The following is a 25,529-nucleotide window of genomic DNA, read 5'->3' as shown; positions in this document are numbered from 1 at the left end:
CTCTCCCTCTACTTTTGTTTTCTGCTCTTACATGCCCACTGTTGTGAGCTTGCCTGCAATGAAATTTTGAAGAGGGAGAAGGAAGGGAAGAAAGAGCTCCATGTGAAATACTGGTATTTCACACAACATCTGATTTTACTGCCCCAAACTGGAACCTTTGGATTCTGCAGAAGTTTAGTAGCTTCAGTACAGCAAAGGATCCAATCAGCCTCAACAAACTTCTTTCTCCCCCTCCACTTTAATTTCTCCTAAATAGCTGTAGGACTCAAATAATTCCAAAGGGAGGGTTAGGACTATGTGGTGTCATGATCAAGAAACTGCTGGGGCTTTTAAATAGGTTCTACAGTTTTAAAAAAGCTAGAAAAAGCCCCCAGCCACCTCACCTCATAAAGCTCATTTAAGTATGTGCAATCATTGCAAACCCTGCACATCCTCCTAAATTCCTCTGAAGTACCAGCTCTCTGAAAGGAGCCACTTGGCTTAGGGAACTCTTTCTACCCCCCACCCCCATGCACATTTCCAATCAGCATTCTTCTTTACTTCTCCCCTCGCCTCCCCTGTTCTCTCTCTCTCTCTCTCTCTCTCTCTCTCTCTTTCTCTTTATTTCACCGAGAGCATATCCTGGGGAATTCTTAAAGAGAATTATCTTCGGTGGGCAAGAGAAGTTCTGAACTGTATTTGACTTTAGACAAACAGACAAGAGGGTTGGTTTTTCTCCTTCTCATCACTCAAGTCTTTGAGAAGAGTGGGTTCACATGGTTGCAGAAAAACAAATCTGGGGCTGTTTTGTTTGTCAGTTGCCATTATCCAGCAATAGGAAGGGCTGTAGCTCAGTGCTAGAGCACATGCTTGGCATGCAGACAGTCCCAGGTTCAATCACCAGCATCTCCAGGTAGGGCAAGGAAAGAATCCTGCCTGAAACTTTGGAGAGCTGCTGCTGCCAGTCAGTGTCAACAGTTTTGGGCTAGATGGACCCAGGGTCTGACAGCTTCCTATGTTCCTATGAACAGAAAGCTTTAATTAAAAAATAGGAGCTTGGGGTTTGTTTTTTAAGTGGAGGGGAGATAAATATTGCTAATTTATGCAATCCTATGTATGCCTACTGAGAAGTCCCATTATGTTTAATGAGGCTTACCCTCAAGAAAGTGTGCTTTTGCAAGGTTTGCACCTTGATGTTCTGCATGTTTACTCAGAAATAAGTCCTGAGTTGTGAGCATGGTACTGCAAGCTTAATACAGGGCCTACCCAATTCCGTCTAATGACTTGACTACCCTTTCAGCTCAGTCCTATGCATGTTTTGTCATTTGTGGGTTTGGGATTTGGGCTGGGGTTTTGGGGTTTTTTTTTGCATGAACTCTAGCTTCAGTGGTGAGGGAAAAGCACTTAGTACAGGCTCAGAGTTTCTCCATAACTTAGTCCTAGTTTTGAAAACAGACTCATTAGCTGAATCCTGGTGAAGTCTTGGCACAAATGAAGTTATGGGGAGGAAGATACAATGAGAGCTTGTGCATAAGAAGGAGGAGATAGAGAGGAGTTGCACAAAACAAGACATCTGTTTTATGAAGAGTTGCTGAAGGATGGTAGGATGAGGAGGGATGGTTGCATGGAAGGGAATAGAATTGGTAGGGGGAGAATGTAAGTGCTCAGTGGTGAAAGAAAAACATTCTGCACATGCTCAGAGACACTCTCTATTTAAGAACATAAGAAGAGTCATGTTGCATCAAACCAAGGTCCATCTAGTCCAGCATTCTGTTCAGACAGTGGCCAACCAGATGCCCAGTGGAAACCTACAAGCAGGACATGAGTGCAATAGCACCTTCCCACCGATGTTCCCCTGCTGCCAACATTGGTGAAATGTAAATAAATTCTAGTAATTCTAAATTAGAATGCATGTATATCCTTCAGAAACTTTGCAGGTTTCTTGCACCTCTAATGACCTGTGCATTTTCATACGAATTTACCCAAAAGCTATTGGGGAAGGTGTGAATGGAAGTGAAAGCAAATCACTCCCTCCCCCAAATTGGAGAACTCCCCTTCCACATGAACTGCTGCACCTATCCTTCTGAAACTTTGCTGGTTTCTTACTTAGGGACAACTGTAGGCTGTCTGTAATTTTCAGAACAATGGTCCACAAGGGAGGTAAGTAGGTCCTCTTTTGGAGACCTCACAATGTCAAGGCCACCGTTGCACAAAACCCCTTTGTTTCAGAAAAGCATTATGAAATTTGGCAGACAGGATCTCCTCTGAAGGGGCAATGAATCCTGAAATTTTTATCCAATTCTTCCAAGGAATTAAAATGTTATTGGCAGTTCCCTTTAAAAGAAAATCAAAATATAAACCCTGCACCTATTTTTCTGACATTGAGTAGGTGTAATCCCCTTCTAGGGGGCTACTAGGCCTGAAATTATCATCCAGTGCTGACCAAGAGAAAAAAGTTACAGGTTTTTTTTTTTCTAATTTCCCATGGTAGTCAACAGGAAGTATAAAGACTCATTTTTCCAAACCTTGACTCAGGTTTGGTGCTGAGCTGAAGTGGTCCAACAACAAATTGGCCAGAGTAGAGGTGGGATATTTTCCAAAATGCTGAATTGGGGTCTGAGTTGAAGTGGGATGGGGGGGGGTCAGTGCACACTTCGTATGTTTGTCTGTCTGCCTGTAATCTATACACACACGCAAGCATACTGCATGTACAGCACACACACATACACACACATATTAGAACCAACCAAGACGCGTATATGCAAATTTGTGTTATGGGTCTGTGCCCTGGATCTTTTAAGAACCTAGCAACGCCCCTGTCTGGAACGCTGGGAATTGTAGTGAAAAACATCTGGAGAGCACCAGATTGGGGAAGACTGTTCTAGAGAGTGTTCACCAATGTTTCTAAGATGAAGGAAGTCATTCTAGGATGAGTTGTATGAAGTTGTCAATGTTATGATAACCTTATGATATTTTAAGACAGCTGTATTGTGTGCATCTGGGTCCCCCCCCTTTTTCCTATGTTTTTTTTTTTTTTTATGTCTCACTCCAAATAAAGTTTCGTTGGAGTTCATGATACTTCTTGAATATAACATTCTTCTGCATTAGTGCTGTTCAATTCCCAGGATCTTCTAGTACTCTGTATAGGCTTCTAAATGTCATAGAATGTAATACCAAGCAACAAAAAGCACACACAAGGAAAATGCATAGGTGTGTTGTAGCTGTGTGTGCTATGTGCGCGAATTACAACCACAAACTGCTGTGAAGCTTTGCCCCCGCCCCCGGAAAAATTCCAGTGGACGTCCATGAATATTTATTAATCTTTGTAAGCTGCTCTGGGAGCCTTTTTTGGCTGGAAAATACTGCAAATAAGTAAAATAATACTGCTTAATTTTAGTCTTAATATGATAAATATTACTATTTATAATCTTATTAATACATTTAAATGTTATTAGCATGTAGCATCCTCAGTAAATAGGCCCAGAGGTCCTGAGGCAACCCAAGCCTAATTTATTCCTTTAGTTTATAGCCCACCATTCCTCCAAGGAACTCAGTGTGGCATACACAATTCTCTCCTCATTTTATCCTCACAACAACCCTGTGAGGTAGGTTAGGCTCAGAGATGGTGGCTGGCACAAGGTCATCCAGTGAACTTCATAGCTGTGTGTAGATTTCAGTTCAGGTCTCCTAGGGTCCTAATCCTACACACTAACCACTACTCTCCACTGGCTTTGAGCAAGCAGATAAGTATGCGGAGAAACAGGAGGTGAGGGGTTTGAGCCAACTCCCTAGTGACCTTTACACAGACACCCCGTTAAACACCCCGTAAAGGGTGTTTATCTCAACCTTGACCTCCAGCTTCATTCCTTATTGAGCAGAGAACCCGACAGAGGATAGGGCCAGGTTAGTAAAACACAGTCTGAGAAAAGCTAGATATTGATCTCAATACCCAGTTACTCTTGAAGTGAAGAACCAGACCCAAATCAGAGGATTTATAGGGCCAGGGGTAATCTTATTTGGCCTCTGTGTCACCTGACAGCTGCTGAGCTAGTGTGGCTACAGTACCACCTTCTGTCTTGCAGCATTGGTGGGGCCTATGCACAGCAGAGAGGAGACCAAGAGCTCCTTCTTATTGCAGGCCTACATGGTGGTGCAGAGATTAAGGAACCAAGATTGGCCTATCAGAGTCCAGAGTCTGAGGCTCTCTGTTTCCTGTAGGTGTCTATTTCTCTTCCTACCCTAATTTATGAGAACCAGAAGCATGTTTCCATGAGGATACTCATCTCCTCAGCATTCAACAGAGTCAGGACAAAACCCACAGAACCAAAAGCAAACACTGTTCAAATTTGGAAGCAGAGAGAGGAAACACTAGAAAGCACTAAGTAAACTTGCTTTGCACTTTGGATAGCTCCTTTAGAGTTCTGACTGGAACCTAGAGTGTATTCACTGCCTCACTGACATTGGAGCCACCAGCCTCCGTGGGGTGAAGGAAAATGCAAGGAAATTTGTGAAATTGGGGATAATCTAATCTTTAAACTTCTGATCCAGTGATGCCCAGGCCTCTCTAGAAGAGTTACGTTTATAGCAAAGAAGAGGAAAGGGAGCTTCCATTTCATTGCAGTAGACAGAAGACTGCAACACTTAAAAACATGGCCTTGGATTTTTCCGTGAAATATTTGTTTGTTCCCCTTCTCCTCAGAACAGAGAGCATCAAGGGGAGGGAGCTAGTAAAAGGCAGGAAAAATGGGTTTGTATTAAAATCTCCTCTGCACTTAGGGCAGTAAATTGCCCATGGATTCAAAATGGACCATAAATTGAGTATTTTAGTGTAAGTGAAGTGGATTCCAGGGCTCGAAAGTGAGCTTAAAATGTATTTCCCCTCTTGTTCCGCTTAATCATCCTGCTCTTCCAAAAAGCTTTTCATCCGCCCAATAACATAATATTGTCAGAGGGTGTTTTGAGTGTGTGTGTTTGTGTCTAAAAAGCAGTGTGAGGGCAATATAAGATAGTAGTAATGGTGATGTCCTGCTATAGTAGGATCAGTACCAGTTCCTTGGGAAGACACCCTCCTTCTCTTTCTCATCATTGGTACCACTTGCTTGCTTGATAGGCAGACAGCCAGGGAGCAAGTGTAACCCACTGGTATATTTGTCTTTAAGAATTCTGAGGGGGAATATTCCTGCACATGCTCAGTAAAGGAATGAGATAGGGAGTGACCACCATTTTAGGCAGTTACCAAAATGCAGTGTGGAAGAAGCTTGCTTTCTTCTCTCTGTAAGACCCTGAACCCTTGAGACAGGCCAGTAGGGAGGTTTCCTTTTGATTTTTAAGAGTTATGATTTTTTTTTTTTACAAACACTATCGAGTTCCTTGTTTGTTTATATTCTTTTATATTGTATAAAGGGCTGTTTAAAAAGTTGTTTCTGTGTTGCTGGATCCTAATCCATTTTGAGAAGATTGCTACGGAGCGGGAGTGAACTGAGTAGAGACTGTTGCTGGATCCTAATCCATTTTGAGAAGATTGCTACAGAGCGGGAGTGAACTGAGTAGAGACTGTTTTCTTTCTTCAGCCAGCAGAAAAATCAAGCTTCAGAGATAAATTTTATTTATATTTTTGTTGTGGACTCAAGCGAAAAGATAGAACTTTGGGAGGGCTGTGCTCTGTTTTATTGTTTTAGTGATAAGTGTATTGTTATGAATGTAAAGTGCCAGTGTAGTGTAGAGCCAGTGTAGTGTAGTGGTGAGAGTGACAGACTGGGAGCCGGGAGATCCGGGTTCTAGTCCCCACTTGGCCATGGAAGCTCACTGGGTGACTTTGGGCCAGTCACAGACTCTCAGCCCAACCTACCTCACAGGGTTGTTGTTGTGAGGATACAATGGTGAGGAGGAGGATAATGTAAGCCGCCTTGAGTTCCTTGCGAGAGGGAGAAAGGCGGGGTATAAATGCAATAAATAAATAAATAAAATTGTAACATGTGCATTATTATTGTTTTTAATTAAGAAATTAAAAAGATAGATGTTAATTGTCCTGGTATAAGGCCTTTGCTGTGAGTCCCTTTAGAAACTCTGAAGAAAAGTGTAAAACATGTAGGCAGAAGGATCTCGTCCTCCTTCTCTTCACCACCACCATGAGAGTGAGAGGCAGATGAACAAGCAGGTTGCAGTGGTGAAGAGTTATTCCATTTTAACCTAAGCAAAAAGAAAAAAAGATTGATAGCAGTGGTGTAATGTTACATTTTGAAGTGCAGACGTCGCTGTGAGCCCTAGTTCCAGTATACCACTGGTTGATAGGGAGAGCTGGTTCACACGTACATGTACAACACTTGATTTTTCATCATGTAATTGCTCTATAGTCAATGGCTTCCAGCTGAATGGGTGAACTTGACTACAATATAAAAGCAGTGCCTTTGGGGTCATATGAACATTCTCTCTATAGTGTTTGACCTGTGATGGTTCATTAATAAAAACATATTACTACTTGAAAGAGATCTTGGGAGCATGCTGGACTGTTCAATGAAAATATCAACCCAGTGTGTGGCTGCAGTGAAAAGGGCAAACTCCATGTTGGGCATAATTAGGGAATTAATTGAGAATAAAACTGCCAATATCATACTGCCCTTATAGAAATTTTTGGTGCGTATTATAACACTGTGTGTACAGTTCTGGTCACTGCACCTAAAAAAGATATTGTAGAGTTGGAAAAAGTGCAGAAAAGGGCAACTAAAATGATCAAGGAGCTGGAACAACTCCCCTATGAGAGAAGGTTACAACAGCTGGGATTGTTTAGCTTGGAGAAAAAAGATGAGTAAGGCGAGACATGATAGAGGTGTATAAAATGATGCATAGTGTGGAGAAAGTAAATAGGGAGACATTTTTCTCCCTCTCTCAAAATACTAGAACCTGGGGTCATCCTATGAAGCTGATTGGTGGGAGATTCAAGACAGATCAAAGGAAGTCCTTCATCACACAGCACATAGTTAACTATGGAATTCACTTCCACAAGATGTAGTGATGGCCACCACTTTGGATGGGTTTAAGGGAGTTAGACAAATTCCTGGAGGAGAAGGCTGTTGATGGTGACTAGTATTGATGGCTATATGCTACCTCCAGTATCAGGGGCAGTATGCCTATGTACAACAGTTGCTGGGGAATATGGGCAGGGGGGTGCTGTTGCACTCATGCCCTGCTTTTGAGTTTCCTGTGGGCAGCTGGCTGGCCATTGTGTGATCGGAATGCTGGACTAGATGGACCCTTGGTCTGATCCAGCAGGGCTCTTATGTTTGTATGTTGCTACAGTGATTAAATGACAAAAGTGAATGTGTGAACCAGCCCATAGTGACTTGCCCAAAGCTCTGTCTCTGAGTAGGTGTTTGAAGGAACCCAGCAGTTCTTGGATCCCTGGTCCACATTCAACACTATCCACTGCATCATACTGGCTCTTGGGATCTATGTCTCAAGTAAAAGAGCAGATGCACTCCAGTAAATGTGAGTGCAAGAGCTATTTGTCTCCAGAAAAGGTGACTGCCATATTAAATAGCTTAAAGGGTGACTGAAATGAGCAAGCCAGGTTGCCTACCACAGGGAGCCAGTATGGACTGAGGGGGCAGAGGGAGAAAGGTACCTTCCAGGCTTGAAATATGGTGATCAGTCAGTCCTTCGGTTTGAACAAAACTCATCTACCTACATTTTGTGAATTAAATATGACAGGGGGACAGCTCATGCTGTCTGGTAGCCTGTTTCTCATTCTGCCAGTCTCTGAAGCTCCAGAGAAAGAGACAGGAGAAACCAAAATAATATGGGTTAAAAAAAAATAATTTTGCAATCCCAAAGATAACACCTGCTACACCAGCATAGAAAGACACATTAATAGCAATATCCTAAAAATGAAAATATTCAGCACCACTTGAATATTTTTGACAGTGCACCTTATTTTCTACAGCCTTTCAACTTGAATTTTGTTTCTTCAGAAACTGCGCTTCAGGGGCTATAATTTCAGTAATAAATGTTCAGTGAAAATGTTGTTAAGAAGGCTTGTAGAATGCCATTGGGAGCTAAACAAAAAAGGATGGTGGTGCCAATTTATGCAAATAAATTTGGGATTATTTTAGGGTCAAACTACACATTATATTAATTGCATAATGTGCAACTGAAACGTAACATATTTCTTTATTTTAGAGTAACTGTGTGTGGCCCTAATTCAGATAGGGACCAGTGTGCACCAGGAGGGAAGGATTAAACCTTCCCCCCACCCTGGTTTGCTTTCCAAAATTTGCTCACCCCCCTACCACCCCACATAGTCAATAGAGGCTTTATTTTAATCCCTACATAAGGAGGCAGAATTTTAGGAAGCAAATGGTGGGTGGAGGGAGAAAAAGGTTTAAGCCCTCCTCCTTGTGTGAGCTAGTCCCAGTCCAAATTGGGGTCACACGTAGTTACTCTAAAGTAAAAAAAAGAAAAGGATCAGCTACATGCTACACAATTAATATAATGTATAGCTTGACCCTTAGATGCCTGACTGATATGAAAGCAACACCTGGCTGTTCATTCACAAAGGCTTCCTCTAAGACTTAAGGCCCAGGTTATAAGAACTAGCAATGCAATCCAAGCTATGGGGTTTGAGAATGCACTATTGATCTCTAGGGGCGTATCTTTTCCATGTCGAGTGTATAATGGCAGTCGAAGCTCACAATTGCTACAGTCTGATCCTGCAGGGCTCTTACACAGTGCGAACTCCAGGTTTTTGAACACCCCTTTGAAGGCTGCAGTGGCAGCTCCAGGTTTTGAAGGCAAGACACCCCCAATGCCCCCACTCCCTCCATGAGTCTATCTGCTCACTGCCTTTGTCATCTGCTGCTATTGCTCCCCATCCTCTTTCTCATCATTGCTACCGCTCGCTTGCTTGACAGGCAGAGAGCCAGTGAGCAAGGAAACTCCACAAGAACCTATTCCCCCCACCTCACTTGTAAATAATTATAACAACAACAAATAAATAGTTAACCATTTGCTCTTCTTTCATGACACCCAGATTCTGCTGTCTGAGACAGGAGTGCCTCACTCTGCCTAATGATAGGACCAGCCCTAGGGTGGCTGCGTGTCCAATTTTACAGGGGACAGTCCTCTATTTTGAGGTTGGTCAGAGAACAGTCCTTTATCTTAAGATGTTCTCTATTTGGAGGGCTGTTCAGACCAAGTCTGGTTTAAAGATAAAAAGAACCATAAGAAGGGAGAGCAATAGTGGCCCTGAAGGAAGAGTACAGGCAGGTAGCACAGAATTGCAGGGATGGCGTCAGGAAGGCTAAAGCTGAGAACGAGCTGAGATTAGTGAGGGATGCTAAAAGCAACAAAAGGGCTTTCTTCAGCTACGTGCATAGTAAAAGACAGAGGAAAGAAATGGTGGTTCAGCTATTAAATAAGGATGGCAATATGATAACAGATGACAAAGAAAAGGGGCAGGATTGCAGCTTGAGATCAATAGGCATATGGTCAAGGAACAACTAATTACTTTGAATGAGTTCAAATCTCCAGGGCCAAATGAACTGCACCCTAGAATAATAAAGGAACTGGCAGAAGAACACTCAGAACCACTGTCTATTATCTTTGATAAATCCTGGAGGATGGGTGAAGTGCCAGATGACTGTAGGAGGGCTAATGTTGTCCCTATCTTCAAAAAGGGTAAAAAGGAGGAACCTGGGAACTACAGACCAATCAGTCTGACATCAATCCCTGGGAAAATTCTGGAGCAGATGATAAAGCAATCCATCTGGAAGCACCTTGACAACAATGCCGTGATTACTTGAAGCCAACATGGATTTGTCAAGAACAAATCCTGCCAGATGAATCTGATCTCATTTTTTGATTAGGTAACCTCCTTTGTGGACTGTGGGAATGCTGTGGACATAATATACCTCGACTTCAGCAAAGCTTTCGACAAAGTGCCCCATGATATCCTGATGAGCAAATTAGCTCAAAGTGGGCTAGATGAAACAACGATCCGGTGGATCCACAGTTGGCTACAGGATCAGACTCAAAGAGTGCTTATCAATGGGATCTTCTCAAACTGGGGAGAGGTAATGAGCGGGGTACCGCAGGGCTCAGTCCTGGGCCCAGTGCTCTTCAACATTTTTATTAATGACTTGGAGCAGGAGGTGCAGGGAATGCTGATCAGATTTGCAGATGACACAAAATTGGGCGGGATAGCTAATGCTTTGGAAGACAGAAACAAACTTCAAAATGTTATTGATAGACTGGAGCGCTGGGCAGAAAACAACAGAATGACATTTAATAAGGATAAATGCCAAGTTCTGCACCTAGGAAAAAGAAACCAAATGCACAGTTACAAGATGGGGGATACGTGGCTCAACAACACTACAAGCGAGAAGGATCTTGGAATTGTTGTCGATCACAAGCTGAATATGAGCCAACAATGCGATGTGGCTGCAAAAAAGGCAAATGCTCTTTTGGGCTGCATTAATAGAAGCATAGCTTCCAAATTCCAGGAAGTACTAGTTCCCCTCTACTCAGCACTGGTTAGGCCTTATCTGGAGTTTTGTGTCCAGTTCTGGGCAACACATTTTAAGAACGATGCAGACAAACTGGAGAGGGTTCAGAGGAGGGCAACAAAGATGATCAGGGGACTGGAAACAAAGCCCTATGAAGAGAGACTGAAAGAACTGGGCATGTTTAGCCTTGAGAAGAGAAGACTGGGGGGAGATATGATAGCACTCTTCAAGTACTTGAAAGGTTGTCACAGAGAAGAAGGCCAGGATCTCTTCTTGATCATCCCAGAATGCAGGACACGGAATAATGGGCTCAAGTTACAGGAAGCCAGATTCTGGCTGAACATCAGGAGAAAATTCCTGACTGTCAGAGCAATACAACAATGGAACCAATGACCTGGGGAGGTAGTGGGCTCTCCCACACTGGAGGCATTCAAGACGAGGTTGGACAGCCATCTGTCAGGGATGCTCTGACTTAGATTCCTGCATTGAGCAGGGGGTTGGACTCAATGGCCTTGTAAGCCCTTTCCAACACTACTATTCTATGATTCTACGATTCTATGAAGTTGCCCATCAAAGCTAGCACCTGGGCTAGACTGAGTAGGCATGCAAGTCACAGTTTTCTCCACTGTGGTGAGATATATTGTATTTCTGTTTAAATGATAGAAATAATATAGAAATTTACATCCGTACATCAGCACTTGCACATTTTATTCAAATCTGTGTCCGCTTTTGTCCACTTTTTTTAGCAATGCATTTTCTCTGGGGGGGAGATATAAGTGACCGCACTAGCTGCCCCTATTTCTAACGGAGAATGAATGGATGTTGAACTAGTTTTCATTGGTTGAGTATGTCCCTGAGAGCAAAGCCCTATGCATGCGCTACTCACAAACTGGGCATTTCCATGCTACCTCCAGTATCAGAGGCAGGATGCCTATGTACACCGGTTGCTGGGGAACATGGGCAGGAGGGTGCTGTTGCACTCATGTTCTGCTTGTGGGTGTCCCATGGGCAGCTGGTTGGCCACTGTGTGAACAGAATTCTGGACTGGATGGACCCTTGGTATGATCCAGCATGGGTCTTCCTACGTTCTTATGTTCTTATGCTGAACCAGGACACACTTTTAGTTCCACCCCTGATGTCTCCTTCCTTCAACATCGACATATTGAATGTAGTTGTCTGCAAACAAACCATAAGGCACAAGCAGTTGCTTCCGTGTAGAGGGCTCTACACAATCGGGATACTTGCACAGTTGGGTGTTGGTGGGTTATTTTGCTGACAACCCCACTCAATGAATGGATGATGGAGGAAGGATATGCATCATCAGGGGTAGGCTAAAATAGGGTGGCCACTTACGAAGTGCCAAAAAAGAAAAAAGCATAATAAAAAAGAGGACCAAAGAGGATATTGATTTGCATAAAAATTGCATATGCTTATATGTATAGAAGCAAATTTAGAAATAATTATTATAATTTAAATAGAAATACAGTACATCTCATCACAGGTGGAAGACTGTGACCAGGTGACCTGTGTGCCGACTTGTTCAGGTGCTAGCTGTTGATGAGCAATGGTTCTTATGGTTAAAAAGGTGTCCCCAACCAGTCGCGTCCGACTCTAGGGTGCGGTGCTCATCCCTGTTTCTAAGCCGAAGAGCCAGCGCTGTCCGAAGACACTTCTGTGGTCATGTGGCCAGCATGACTGAACACCGAGGTGCACGGAACGCTGTTACCTTTCCCGCCGAAGCGGTACCTATTTATCTACTTGCAATTTCTTGCTTTCGAACTGCTAGGTTGGCAGGAGCTGGGACTGAAGACAGGAGCTCACTCTGTCACGTGGCACTCGGGTCTCGAACTGCTGTCCTGCTAACCTTCCAGTCTGCAGTTCAGCATCTTAACCACTAATCTTTAAACCAGAATTGGACTTGGAAGCTCTTCAGACAAAGGACTGCCCTCTGTAAAAGAAGCCACCCTAGGATAAAAGCCAGCCCTTCTCCTGCTTCAACATGGAAATGTCCTACACATGAGTAATATGTGAAAAGGGCATAATATGCCTAACCCTACATTCCCTCCAGACCTCCATAGAGGTCTCTCTGGCTGCTATTGCTAGTTTTGTATTTATTCACTGTCTCCTCTGGAAAGTGATCAGATTTCCATAGCTAGAGTTAATTCAAGTGAGCTAGACAAAAGCCCTGGGACATGTTCTTTGGGGACCCATCCTGCTCAAGAAATGAACTGGATGATCTAATGTTTCTTTTCTATCTCAAGCTCTCCCTGATTCATTGGCTATTCTTAGCCATCTCTCCATGCATAAGTGTTTTATTTTACCCAGGAGGCACCTTGTGAAATGTACACAGTCAAACTCCTCCAAAATGTTCACTTGAAAACTCTGGTGTCATATAAATATAAGGACCTTTCAAATGATTAGAATATCGACTAATTACAAATACATATAATCTAATCTAACAAATGGCTTCCTGGCCGGATTGTGCGTGCAGAGTCACCATGCAAAAAGAGGGCTAGTAGTTATGGCCCATTGGTAGAATGTATGCTTTATATATAGATGGTCCCAGGTTCAATCTTCGGTGTATCTCACCAAAGGAAGGTAGGCAGCAGGCCCTGATAGGGTGGCCACTTATGCCTCATCAAAAAAGAGGAAATGCATCACCCCAAAAAAGAGGACAGTGATTTGCATCAAGTCTGCATATGCTCATTACAGATGCAAATTCAGAAAAAAATACTATAACTTAAACAGAAATACAATATATTTCATGATAGTGGGGGAGACTGACCAGGTGACCTGTGTGCCTGAATGCTCAGTCTGCTGTTTAGATGTTAACTGTTGATGGACAACCTCAAGGCCTCTGCTCTCCCGGCTTCTTATGATTCTTTAAACTGGACTTGGCCTGGACAAAGAGAGGACACCTTCAACTGACAGCCCTTGAAACAGAGGACTGTCCTTTGTAAAGTAGGACACATGGCCACTCTAGCTGGCATTTCCTATGCACAGTCAGGAGGAGTCATCAGCTTGTGGCAAGAGAGGAGGGGGAAAGCACCATAATAATAAGTGACAACTGAGATTCCAGGGACTGTGGGACCCAAAGTTGCTGATACGATGTAGACATGCCCCCAAATATAGTAAGTACAGGTGAAATCCTACGCATGTTTAGACAGAAAAAGTCCTACAACTCCCAGTAGGCCCCAGCCAATATGGTTGGCTGGGGCCTGCTGGGAATTGTAGGATTTTTTTCAGTCTAAATATGCATAGGATTGCACTGTAAATGAGTTAGGTGTCTGGTCTCCAGAGTGCAACTGAGACTAGATCCCAGGGACTGGAAGCAATGTTTAAAAGGAATTTGTCACTTGTGTGTAATTAATATAATACATGCTATACTGCAGTTGTCTGGCTATAAATACAAATTAGTATGAATCAAGCCTTCATTTTATAAGCTTGTACAAGGCCTGGAGGGATGATGTTTAGGTCCTGCATCCCCTGTGTCTTTTTCTGGGCTTATTCTGATGGTTTCTCCCCAGCGAAACCGATTTACCATTTTCCATGTCCTTCGTAGGTGCCTTATTTACCATTGTTATGTGATGGATACTTTCCCTCTCAGAAGTAGAACGTTTATGAGTGCTTTGCAGCATCATATCTTGCAGCCAGTGGTGGTGGTGGGGTGGGGGCTTGTGTGACTTCCAGTTTTTAGTTTCTTTAAACTGTCAGTATCTTCCTTTCATGGGGCATGTGGTCTGTCAATGGTCCCATACACTGCCATCTTACCAGCACTGTGAAGTTCCCCTGACACAAAATCACTATGCTATGACATAGGAGCAAGGGGCAGACATCAGCTGCAGGCCTTTAGTGTTTAGTTGTGTGTGAACTCCTGCATGGTATAGTGTTTTACAGGATCATTTCATCACTTGCATTTGGGGAGACTTAAACAGCTTGCCATAAGCTCACATAACTTGCAGTGTGTAAATTCATGCATGTTTTGGTGAGCAAGACTCCTCCCCAGCGTTTTGCATCTTGCCATGGCTTATTAAGTATGAGCTTCCTGAAAAGTTGCCTGTATTTCTGCATGCATATCAAGCCCCCTCTTGACGCGAAGAAGCAAAGTGCACATTCCTAGAGGCTTTCTTTCCTTTCCTTTTTCTTTCATTGTGTATATTTCAGGAGATGTCCATGTCCTGAAGCAGGGGGTTCTTTTATTCTGGGACCGCTGGTAACATTTCCTGACTATATTTGCTTGGAGACATGATGTAACAGGTGATATGATAGTCCTGTTCATGCAACATATCCATGGAGCAGATAACAACACAAATAGGTGCTCCAGGTAGAGAAGTCCGAGAATTCCGCCATGGATCTCGGTAAGGCTGAATGCTAGTGCATTCGGCCCCCCGAACTCGGTGGCGGAATGGCCTGCCACTCCCCACCCCCCCGCGGATTCCCCCGGGACGAGACTTACCTGGGGCGGATGTTCCGGGCGGCGGCAGCTCCAGTGGTGGCTTCGGCCATGGTGGCTGCGGTGGCTGGTCTTCCGACCGGCTGCTGCCGCCGCCATTTGCAGTCTTGTCTTGTAAAAAAAACAAAAACAAAAAATGATGTGATAGGCTACGTAAAGATTTACGTAGCCTATCATAGCTAGGTTATAAAAAAAAAAACCCACGTACGCAAATGGCGGCGGCTATGGCTGCCGCCATTTGTGTTCCTTATTATTGGCCATCTTAGTCTACGTAAATATTTACGGAGACTATGACGGCGAAAATAAAGGGGAACGCAAATAGCGTAGCGGGCGTTATTTGCGTCCCATTTTGACTCGCTGTTTTAGCCTACGTAAATATTTATGTAGGCTAAAACGGTGAATCACAAAGGGACACAAATAGCGCCCGCTACGTTATTTGCATTCCCCTTTATTTTCGCCGTCATAGTCTATGTAAATATTTACGTAGACTAAGATGGCCAAAAATAAGGAACACAAATGGCAGCGGCCGTAGCCGCTGCCATTTGCGTACGCAGTTTTGATTTTGTTTTGTTTTTTTACCCAGAGCCCTCCGCGGCCGGAAATCCTGGGCCTGGCTGGCTTCTCCGTGGAGCTGCCATGGAGCACAGCCGGCTGTGGAGGATTCCGGGGGGGGAGGAACGGATCGCTTCCCCCCCCCCGTCGCGGATTCCGAGGGGAGGGGCGGAACGCCTCCCCCCCACACCATCAACATAATCTGCAGAAAGGTAAGTGACTTTCATACATCCCTAGCTCCAGGTGACCAGGCGCTCCTGGTTTGTCAAAAGGCAGATCAAGGAATAGGGGCTCAACTGTGCTGGATGAGGATACACTCTCCCTGAAGACTCAGGCTTGAAATCTGGGTGTACCCCTGGACTTGGCCCTGCACCTGGATGCCCAGGTTTCAGTGGTGGCCAGGAGTGCATTGGTGCAGCTGAGGCTAGCGTGCCAGCTATGCACATTCCTAGAGATATCTGATCCAGCCACGGTCATGCATGCCTTAGTTATATCCTGTTTGGACTACTGTAATGTACTGTATGTGGGGCTGCCTTTGAATACTGTTCAGAAACTTCAGCTGGTCCAGGATGCTGCGGTCAGACTGTTGATGCACGCGCCTTGTTTGTTACAACAGCTTCAGTGGCTACCAGTCTCTTTCTGGCCAGAATTCAAAGTGCTGGTTATGACCTATAAAGCCCTATATGGCTTGGGACCAGGCTACTTGAAAGACTGCCTTCTCGTATACGAACCTGCCTGGGTCTTAAGATCTTTGGGAGAGGTCCTTCTTTTGATAGCAGTATTGCAACCGGAACTCTCCCCATGACCTGAGTTCGATCCCAGCGGAAGCTGGGTCCTGGGTAGCCGGCTCAGGTCGACTCAGCCTTCCATCCTTCCGAGGTCAGTAAAATGAGCACCCAGCTTGCTGGGGGAAAGGTAGCCATGACTGGGGAAGGCAATGGCAAACCAGCCCACTACATCCTGCCATGAAAACGCCAGCGAAAGCGGCGTCCCTCTAGGAGTCAGCAATGACTCGGTGCTTGCACAGGAGGAACCTTTCCTTTCCTTTTTCAGACTTCTTCACTCAGCGCATAGTTAACTATGGAATTCACTACCACAGGATGTAGTGATGGCCACCAATTTGGGGGTTGGACAAATTCATGGAGGAAAAGGCTATCAATGGCTACTAGTCCTGATGGCTATGTGCTACCTCCAGTACCAGAGGCAGTGAGCCTATGTATACCAGTTGCTGGGGAACATGGGTGGGAGGGTGCTGTTGCCCTCATGCCCTGCTTGTGGGTTCCCAGTTGACAGCTGGCTGGCCACTGTGTGAACAGAATGCTGGACTGGGTGGACCCTTGGTCTGATCCAGCATGGCTCTTCTTATGTTCTTAGATGCACATTTGGTGGTGACACAAAAGAGGGCCTTCTCCGTGGCCACTTCCTGGCTGTGGAACTCACACCGAGGGAGGCTATGTTTGCTCCCTTTCTGCTGTCCTTCTGCCAGCAGTTGAAGAACCCTTTATACCAGTTGGCTTTTGGCGTATAAGTGAGTCTATTGGGTTGGGTGCTGTTTTTATTCTGCTGTTGCTGTGTTTTTATTGTATTTTAATGCATTGTTTTATTATTGCTTTACTCAAGTTTTAATTATTTATTACATTTATATCCTGCCTTTTCCCCTCTTGTAACGAACCTAAGGCAGGTTACATGATCCTCCTCTCCATTTGTCTCCACAACAACTCTGTGAGGTAGATCACGCTGAGAGTCAGTGACTGGCCCAAAGTCACCCAGTGAGCTTCATGGCCAAGTGGGGACTAGAACATGGATCTCCTGAGTCCCAGTCCAACACTCCAACCCCTACACCATACTGGCACTCAGATTATTTATGTTTGTAAGCTGCCTTGAGTGCCATTTTTCTTCATAGAAAGGTGGATTAAAATCAAATAAATAAAATACAGTTGTACACTTGTACAGCTCTGTTCAGATCTTCTACTGAACACATAGTGGTACCGTCAGGCCGCAGCGGTGCAGCTCAGTAGTTTTAGACCCTGGACTTAATGTTCTTACAGGTTGTCCCCCCCGCCATTAGATGACCATGTGTATTACTTCAATCATGAACCACACAACTAATGTTTAACTCCCCCCCACACACACACACCATTCCATGCTTTATAACTGCTTCTACATTCTCAATACGTTAGAGAAAAACAGGCAAATAAAACGTTCACTAATGTTGATTTTTTTAAAAACCCGCTGAGCATGTGCAAAATGCATTTTTGGGAAGAAGCACCATTTTGTTCTACATCAGGCCTGGGCTTGGGAGAATTACCCCACTCCTTGATATCCACAGAAACATATCCACAGATATGTCACATGAGCAAGGCAAGAGTTGTGTAGTGAGTGTTGAGCCACTGAATGTGTTATTATATATTCAGATATATGATAACATATGTTAACATATATTCAGATATATGTTATTGTTGTGTGTGCTATTTGTTTTATGTTATTACATGAATGGTTTTATACTTTATATAATGTATTTTTATGTTTTTTAATGTTTTTGAACTGCCCAGAGAACTTTGGCTATGGGGCGGTATAGAAATATAATAAATGAAATGAAAAATGAAATTGAGACCAGTGCATAAGTTTCCACTCAGCCAAAAAAAGCTTACCGAGATGCCTTTGTCAAGTTGGTGGCTATCAGGTGGTGGTTGTAAGTAGAATGGGATACTCTGGGCCGAAAAACTTCTAACCCATCAAGCTGGATACAGCTAGAGTAGCCACTTATACATCACCAAAAAAGAGGACACCAATTGGGATAACATTTGAATATTTAGAAATAATAATTATAATTTAAATGCAATACATCTCACCATAGTGGGGAAGACTGATCCATCTGCTGCTCAGGGGCCTTCAGATGGAGGACTGTCCTCTGTTATGTAGGACATCTGATCACCCTAAATGCAACCCACCAGGCATGTATTGGGGCCAGGCAACTCAGCCTGATTTTGCCACACCAGACAGGCTGCAAACCAGGGAAGCTCATAAAGCCCCAATATGTCCCCATACATGGCCAGTTGATGTACAGCCCTTGGTAACAAGCTGTGTCTGCTAATTCTGTTTACCCCTTGGAGGTAGGACAGGTTAAACCACAGAAAGTATCTGTTGTGTTCTGTCTCTTTAACAGGCAGGACCCATCAAGGAGCAGGCTATGTGTGTGATCTGGAAGAAACAATTCCACTTTTACAGCAGAAGCCTGCATGAGTGCATAGGCCCTATTCAGCCTTCTCAGGGACCAGAACAATCCTGGGCCTAGATGGATCAGTAACCTGACAAAATCCTCAGTTAAATTGCTCTTGTCTCCCCCCCGCCAAGTTTTTCTGCCTTGAGTTTTCCCAGTCGGTTGTAATAATAGATAACTGAGGATTGTTTTTCTAAGGAGTCTGGTGCATGCTGCTGTTCTCAGATAAACAATAGCATAAGAACATAAGGAAAGCTCTGCTGGATCAGATCAAGAGTCCATCTAGTCCAGCATTCTGTTCACGCAGTGGCCAACTAGCTGCTTGTGGAAAACCCACAAGCAGGACATGAGTACAATAACACCCTCCCACCCATGTTCCCCAGAAACTGGTGTCCTGGCTCTGATATCAGAGGTAGCATATAGCCATTAGGACTAGCAGCCATTGACAGCCGTCTCCTCCAGGACTTTGTCTAACCCCCTTTAAAACCATCCAAAATTGGTGACCATCACTACATCTTGTGATAGCAAATTCCATAGTTTAACTATGCAGTGTGTGATGACATCCCTCCTTTTATCTGTCCTGAATCTCCCACCGATCAGCGTCGTGGGATGACCCCAAGTTCTAGTACTATGAGAGAGGGAGAAAAATGTCTCCCTATCCACTATCTATTCTAAGTTAATGAACTGGAGGCCTTTGGAAGTTTCTGTCCTCTTTGCTGCTCCAGTCCGTCTGCAGCAAGGAGAAGGAGGAAGAAGAGAGGGAGAAAAAAAAAACTAGCTAAATTATTCCTTTCAGAGTATTGGCTTCTGCTTCAGAACTCCAGGATGTGAAGCATCACCCAATTCGTGGAGGACATTAAGGGAAACGAGGGAGTGCTTAGGGAAACTAAGTGTTAAACAGGGCCATCCGTCTGAAGTAGAGCAGGGGAGAGGAGAGTACTTGGTGTCTCAATCATGGCTGGTTTATGGCCCACAATCCTTGAATTTGTGTGACAGCAATCCAGTGCCTTACATAGATTGCATCATAAATAACCCAAGTCCGCAGTGGTCAGAGAATCTAAATGAGAGAAAGGAAAGAGATGTAGAAACAAACAGCAAGGAGCGGAGTGCGGGGGGTTTATCTTGAGTTTTGAATTTCTTAAACTACAGACAGGGAGGGCAAGGAAAGGAGTTAGTCAAGCACAGGTCACATTCACAAATGACACTGATGTCTCTCTAAGATGGCTTAATTTTAATTTGGTTTCGTTTTGAGTTGTTTGAGATGGTTAATGCAGCAGGGAACACATGGAAAATACATCTGCAATTCATAATTCAGTTTTATTGTTCTATGAAGGATGACGTGAGATGTTGTGCTGTTTGCATTATATTGTGCTTTTATTACAGTATGCCACCATGGAATCTGTCAGGATGAAGGGCAGTCTAGAAATCCTTAAAACAAAGACATAATGAAATAAGTCATACGATAAGGCTCTCAGTGGCTATGCCATATGCTCCAACAGTCCCTATTCACCAGGGATGGATCTTCTGGAACCTGTCCCTGGTAAGTCCCAATTCCTATCGTTGTAAGATTGGGGGCTTGGACAGGAGAGGGTTAATGACGCCAAAATGATTGCAAATGTTCCTGAATGGTCAGTGGTAAAGATGGCAGGGCACATCTTTTGTTAGGGTGAGTCCTGGCTAAGTGGCCACTGGATGATTTCTGAATGCCTCGGAAATACATGAAAAAAGATCCAGAAAGGGAGCATGCCTTGCTCTCCTCACCCCAGCTAAGGATGATGTAAGCTAGGCCTCTGTGTGAAAAGAGACAATAGAAACTGAAAGTTAGAGAGTGAGACTCAAGAACAGGGAGGTGAATGTTAGGTTTGATAAGCTTACAGCATTCTGGGATGCTGGGCCTGTATATTTATGAACAGAATATTACAAAACTCCAGAAGCCTCCAGTGACTTCCTTTCAGAGGAAATCACACCCAGGTAAGTGTGAATGAGCAGGGGGTTGAGCAGGGGGTTGGACTCGATGGCCTTGTAGGCCCCTTCCAACCCTACTATTCAATGATTCTATGATTCTAAGTGCTGAGCTCCTGGAACTCCGCATAGCTTGGGTAAGTGGTGTGTGTGTGTGTGTGTGTGTGAGTGAGAGAGAGAGAGAGAGAGAGTCACGTTATTTTGTCCCTACTACTGCCTTTTCAGGATACCTGGTTAAAATGTGATGAAAGTTGAAAGAGTTGTTATTTAACTCCCTATTCAAGGTTCAACATCCTCCCCAGGGTCTCTAGAGTAGCCTTTCCCAAATGGGCACCCTCAGATGTGGCAGACTTAGAGATGTGAAGACCTGGGGGGGGGACACAAAATGGGGCGGAGGGAACCATATTTTTTTTCATTTTTCCCCCAGGGATTTTGGAGAAATTGGGGGGGGGGAGCAGGTTTCCCACATTTTTTTCATGGCTTTCCCCCATGCTGCTACATCTCTAGTAGGACCACAGTCTCCATTGGATGGGGACAATGGGGGTTGTAGTCAAACACGATGGCCTTGTAGACCCCTTCCAACCCTACTATTCTATGATACTATTCTATGACATCTGGAGGGTGCCCAATTGGGCAAGGCTGCTCTAGCCGTTAAATTTGTGCGTATTGTGTGTGAATGCATCTTGTCTCGTTTGCACAAGTGCACTAAGGTGCCATCCAGCACACAGCCTGCTCTTTCACACACTGCAGCAGCTCAAGTGTACTTTGAATGAGTAATAACATATCATAAGACAGTGCTTTGTTTTTCCTAGTATATTGTTAATCAAAAGACACCTCTTTACTTTTATGTCCGTGCAGGACAGGCTTTTATGCAGTGCAGATGAGCAGAACACATTGCAAGCTGAACAGAACCTTCAGCAAGGTGTAATAGTTTGAGTAGGCGCAGTTCTGTGATTCTCAGAATGGGAATAGGAATATTACCAGCAAGCCCCTATTTTCCTCTGTGCGAGGTTGGAGGGTATTCTATTTAATGTGCATATTTCAGGTCAGCATGGATTTGTTTGGATGAGGAGGCTTCAGTTTCAACTGAAGTCAGAGATCTGCACCTGCTCAGATGCATGGGGGGTCTCCCGTGTACAAGGGCTGCCCCCATTAATTTCTGTGAGCGTGTTCCTTTGAAGGAGCACAGAGCCCTTCTGCTGTAATGAACGGGAAGCTGTAGCCATGTGGCCATTCTGGCTGGGAATTATGGGAGTTGCAACCCAACACACTTAGAGGTCATCAGGTTGGGGGCGAACCCTGTGAATACGTCAAAGAACTCAACTGGATTGAGGCATTGGTCTTGAAGACACTCATCTTTACCATAAATATACCTGGGCTTTTCTTTTGGGGTGTATCTTCTCCTGCATTAGAAAATGGTGGACATGGCCTTTCTACGAACGAAAAAAGAAGTTATTAACATTGGAATGCGGCTGTCTCCTCATGTGACTTCCTCATGATGTTTGATGTCACCCCCCCACATGTGGGAAATTGAGAAAAAGAGAGACACAGGGCATCTCTACACCAGCCTAAAATCCTGCATTTAAAATGGGGCTTTCCGCTTCTGTTTCAAATGCAGGATCACAACTGACTCCCTTTACACACGCTCCCTTTCCCCCTCCCCTTCCCCCCTCCTTCTCCCTGTATCTGAGTCTTCTACTATCTTTCATTGATCTCGTTCCTCTTCTTGCCGCTTCTCCTCTTCTCACAGAGGAAACTGAAGCGGAACACAACGGAGTATTTTGATAGCTCATTATCAGTGATCTATTTAAAAATGGAGCAAAGGGCATTTAGTGCAGGAGATGCCCAGCAGGGTCACGACGTCACGTAAAGAGCCCTCAAACTTGTGTGAAGGAGCAATATCAATCGCAGGATAAAAGCTCCATGTGAAGGAGCCCACAGAGAGAACAATTTAAGTCTCTTGCAGAAGCAGCCACAGTCTCTGGACTTATTTCCTCTTGAAGCCAGATGATTTCCCTGCCCCCAATTTCTAATGGAAGAAACAACACACACACACATACACATACACACAGCAGAGGGAGAAATCAATCCATCAAATGTCATTACAGATTTATTAAGCCTGATGTAGAAAGACTTTTAACATCTTCAGAAAGCATAAAAAGAGCACTTCTGTTCAGTCTTGTGCTTTGAAAATCTAAATATATTTTTTATCATATAAATAATTCTTTTCATGTTTTTAAGTGCATCTGTTTTTTTTAATTATTCCTTCTTCAAATTTCCATTTTACAGTTGGCCCAAACTGAAGTCTGCCTTGACTGAAATGAAGCTATCTGCAAAGCTAATGATGTTGTGAAGCCTGTCTGTAGCAAACCGTATCAGCTAGATTTCAGAAAGGTAGTTCAGTGAGGAAGGCATTAAAATGGGGGAAGCCTCCAGCAAAAATCATAATTGAACACACCCAAGCCCTTAATGTCTGCAGTTGGGTTTCCTGATGCGAATTATGATAACATTTCAGATGAGAAAATTTGCTTTCCAATAACTGTGGTGAGAAAGAGACGTGTGTGATGAGTGTGTGTGTGGGGAGGGTGTGTGTGCTGGTGTTCCCCAGCTGTAGAGCAAAGAATTGCCATGTTTCTTTTTTTTTTTTCCCAAACTGTAAATAATATATGTATGGAAATCTTTCTAATGGAAATGAAGCATTCAGGATTATATGCATAATATGAAGAATTACCCCTACTCCTTATGAACACAATGGTTAAAGATGCGTGATTTGCCCGTTATTTTGGATTTTCATTGGTGCTACTATAAAACTTGAACAGTTTTATTTTCAGAATGTGTGTGTGTGTGTGTGTGTGTGTGTGCTGGGGGTGCCCCTGTGTGTGATGCGACTAAATAACTTTATCAACCTCCAAGTGAATTGAGATTGCAAAGTTATAGCCTATTATATTATCTCTAGGTATCAGTACGCTGAAATCGTACTCCAAAATGCTTCTTTCTAGCAATAGGCACAGCTTTGGGTTGAACTGAAAACGGTTGTCCGGCAAATAGATAAATCTTGGATAAATTTGAGCCTGATTTGTTGACAGTGATAGTAATTTGTTTTGAGGGAAGACAAAACAATGAAAGCTATAAGATTATGATTTTTTAAAATCTATCTAGCAACCAAATAAAGCCACTGACGTTGCCGATATTTCTAGCTAGGGATGTACAGACTGTGTAAAATCTGCTCCATCTGTATTTTGCAGATTGTCAGGTGTCATCCGCCCACAGATGGATGCAGTTTTTTTTTCATTGTGCGGAAAATATGGAAATAATTACGTAAGTATTTACGTAAGTATTTACATAATTTACCTCAGCACATAACATTTAGTGTATTGTCCCCCATTCCATTCAACATTTCCTCAGCAGAAACTTATGTATTTTTCTTTGGATTTATATGCGTTAATTTTGGGAAAGTAAAAAAATCATCCGAAAGTCCACGGACTCCACACGACGTAAGGGGGTCGCTCTGCAGCGGATTCCTAGCAATCCGAGCTCATTTTAATCCGTCTCGAATTTCTCCAGCATCCCTAATTTCCAGGTATTGCTGAAATCCTATTGTGCACTCAGTCCCATGAACCCCAGCGAAGCTTACTCTGGAGCAAGCATGTGGAGCTTTGTCACCCATAATAGCTAACAGATTGCCACAATTTAGAATCTTCTTGATTCGGAAAAGAAGAAACATCTATTTGGAAAAGCCAGATCTGTGATTATTATTTTTTACCACGAGGTGGTGCCATATTCCTAGATGTGAGGGCCCTGTGGTTTAATTTTCTTTATGAAAAAAAAATAACTGTAAGGACCATTCATAATCATCAAAACCAAGTGAAACATGGTTTTGATTAAAACAGCCTGTTGGCTCAATAATCTTAGTAATTTTAAAAACATCCTTAATGTGGAAGAACAGTACTACAATGTCAGCTATGGCCTTGGGGCCCATTAGAACAGCAACAAAATAAATAAGAAGGAGAAATGTGAGGTCATGAAAACAAAATTAAGCTAATGTTTCAAATTTTGACAATTACGAATTGTTCTTCGGAGAAGACTCTCCCCCCTCCTTTGTTTTTCTTTAAAGAAAAAAATAATAAATTCAGGCACTATTAGATAAAATACAAAGAGGGTAATTGTACATGTATGAGTTTTCTCATGAGGGTTAAGCATGCCTTCAAAGCAAAACTTGGACGTCATTTTATTATTTTTTCCCTGTCGCCAGAATTGGGCAGGTCTCATGCAAACACAGACTTGTTTTCTCCATCATTCCTCTGTAAACTCAATTTTAATTCCTCGAAGAAGGAATTAAGAGATGATGAGCAAAGAAAACAACACCAGCAACAGTGACAACGGAAATAGCAAGCATAATGGACCAGGGTTGGGGGGTGGGTGGGTTTTTTTTTTTGTAGGAAACGGAAACAAGCAAATATAACAAAAAATCTGTGTTCATTAACATGGCAATATAGTTAATTATATACAAATATGTACAGTATAAAAAATCCATCAAAGGCTTCAATTTCCATCCATTCAAGCTGCAGTGCACACAGAAAAGCAGCTTGCTTTTCCTCGTTCACCAGTCCCCACTCTGACCACCCCCCCATCCACCCTCAACCCCATTTCACCCAAGTATACAGGCAATAGAATCTATACAGCATGCAACTCGTAACAAAAGTAGTGCAGATGCACCAGAACATTCTTAGAGATACACTTGCTGTAATTTTTCATGGAAAGAAAAGGAGTCTTGGATAGTTCATTTGTACAGTTGTGCATTAAAAAAAAGAGGTCTGTCCTGTGTGTACATGTCTGCGCGCATAAGAATATGTCTCCGTGTCCC

This window comes from Heloderma suspectum, chromosome 4 (genome assembly GCF_057233095.1).
Source record: "Heloderma suspectum isolate Gila_16-S chromosome 4, 16-S_ref, whole genome shotgun sequence".
Lineage (NCBI taxonomy): Eukaryota > Metazoa > Chordata > Lepidosauria > Squamata > Helodermatidae > Heloderma > Heloderma suspectum.
Note: the sequence above shows the minus strand (reverse complement) of the source record.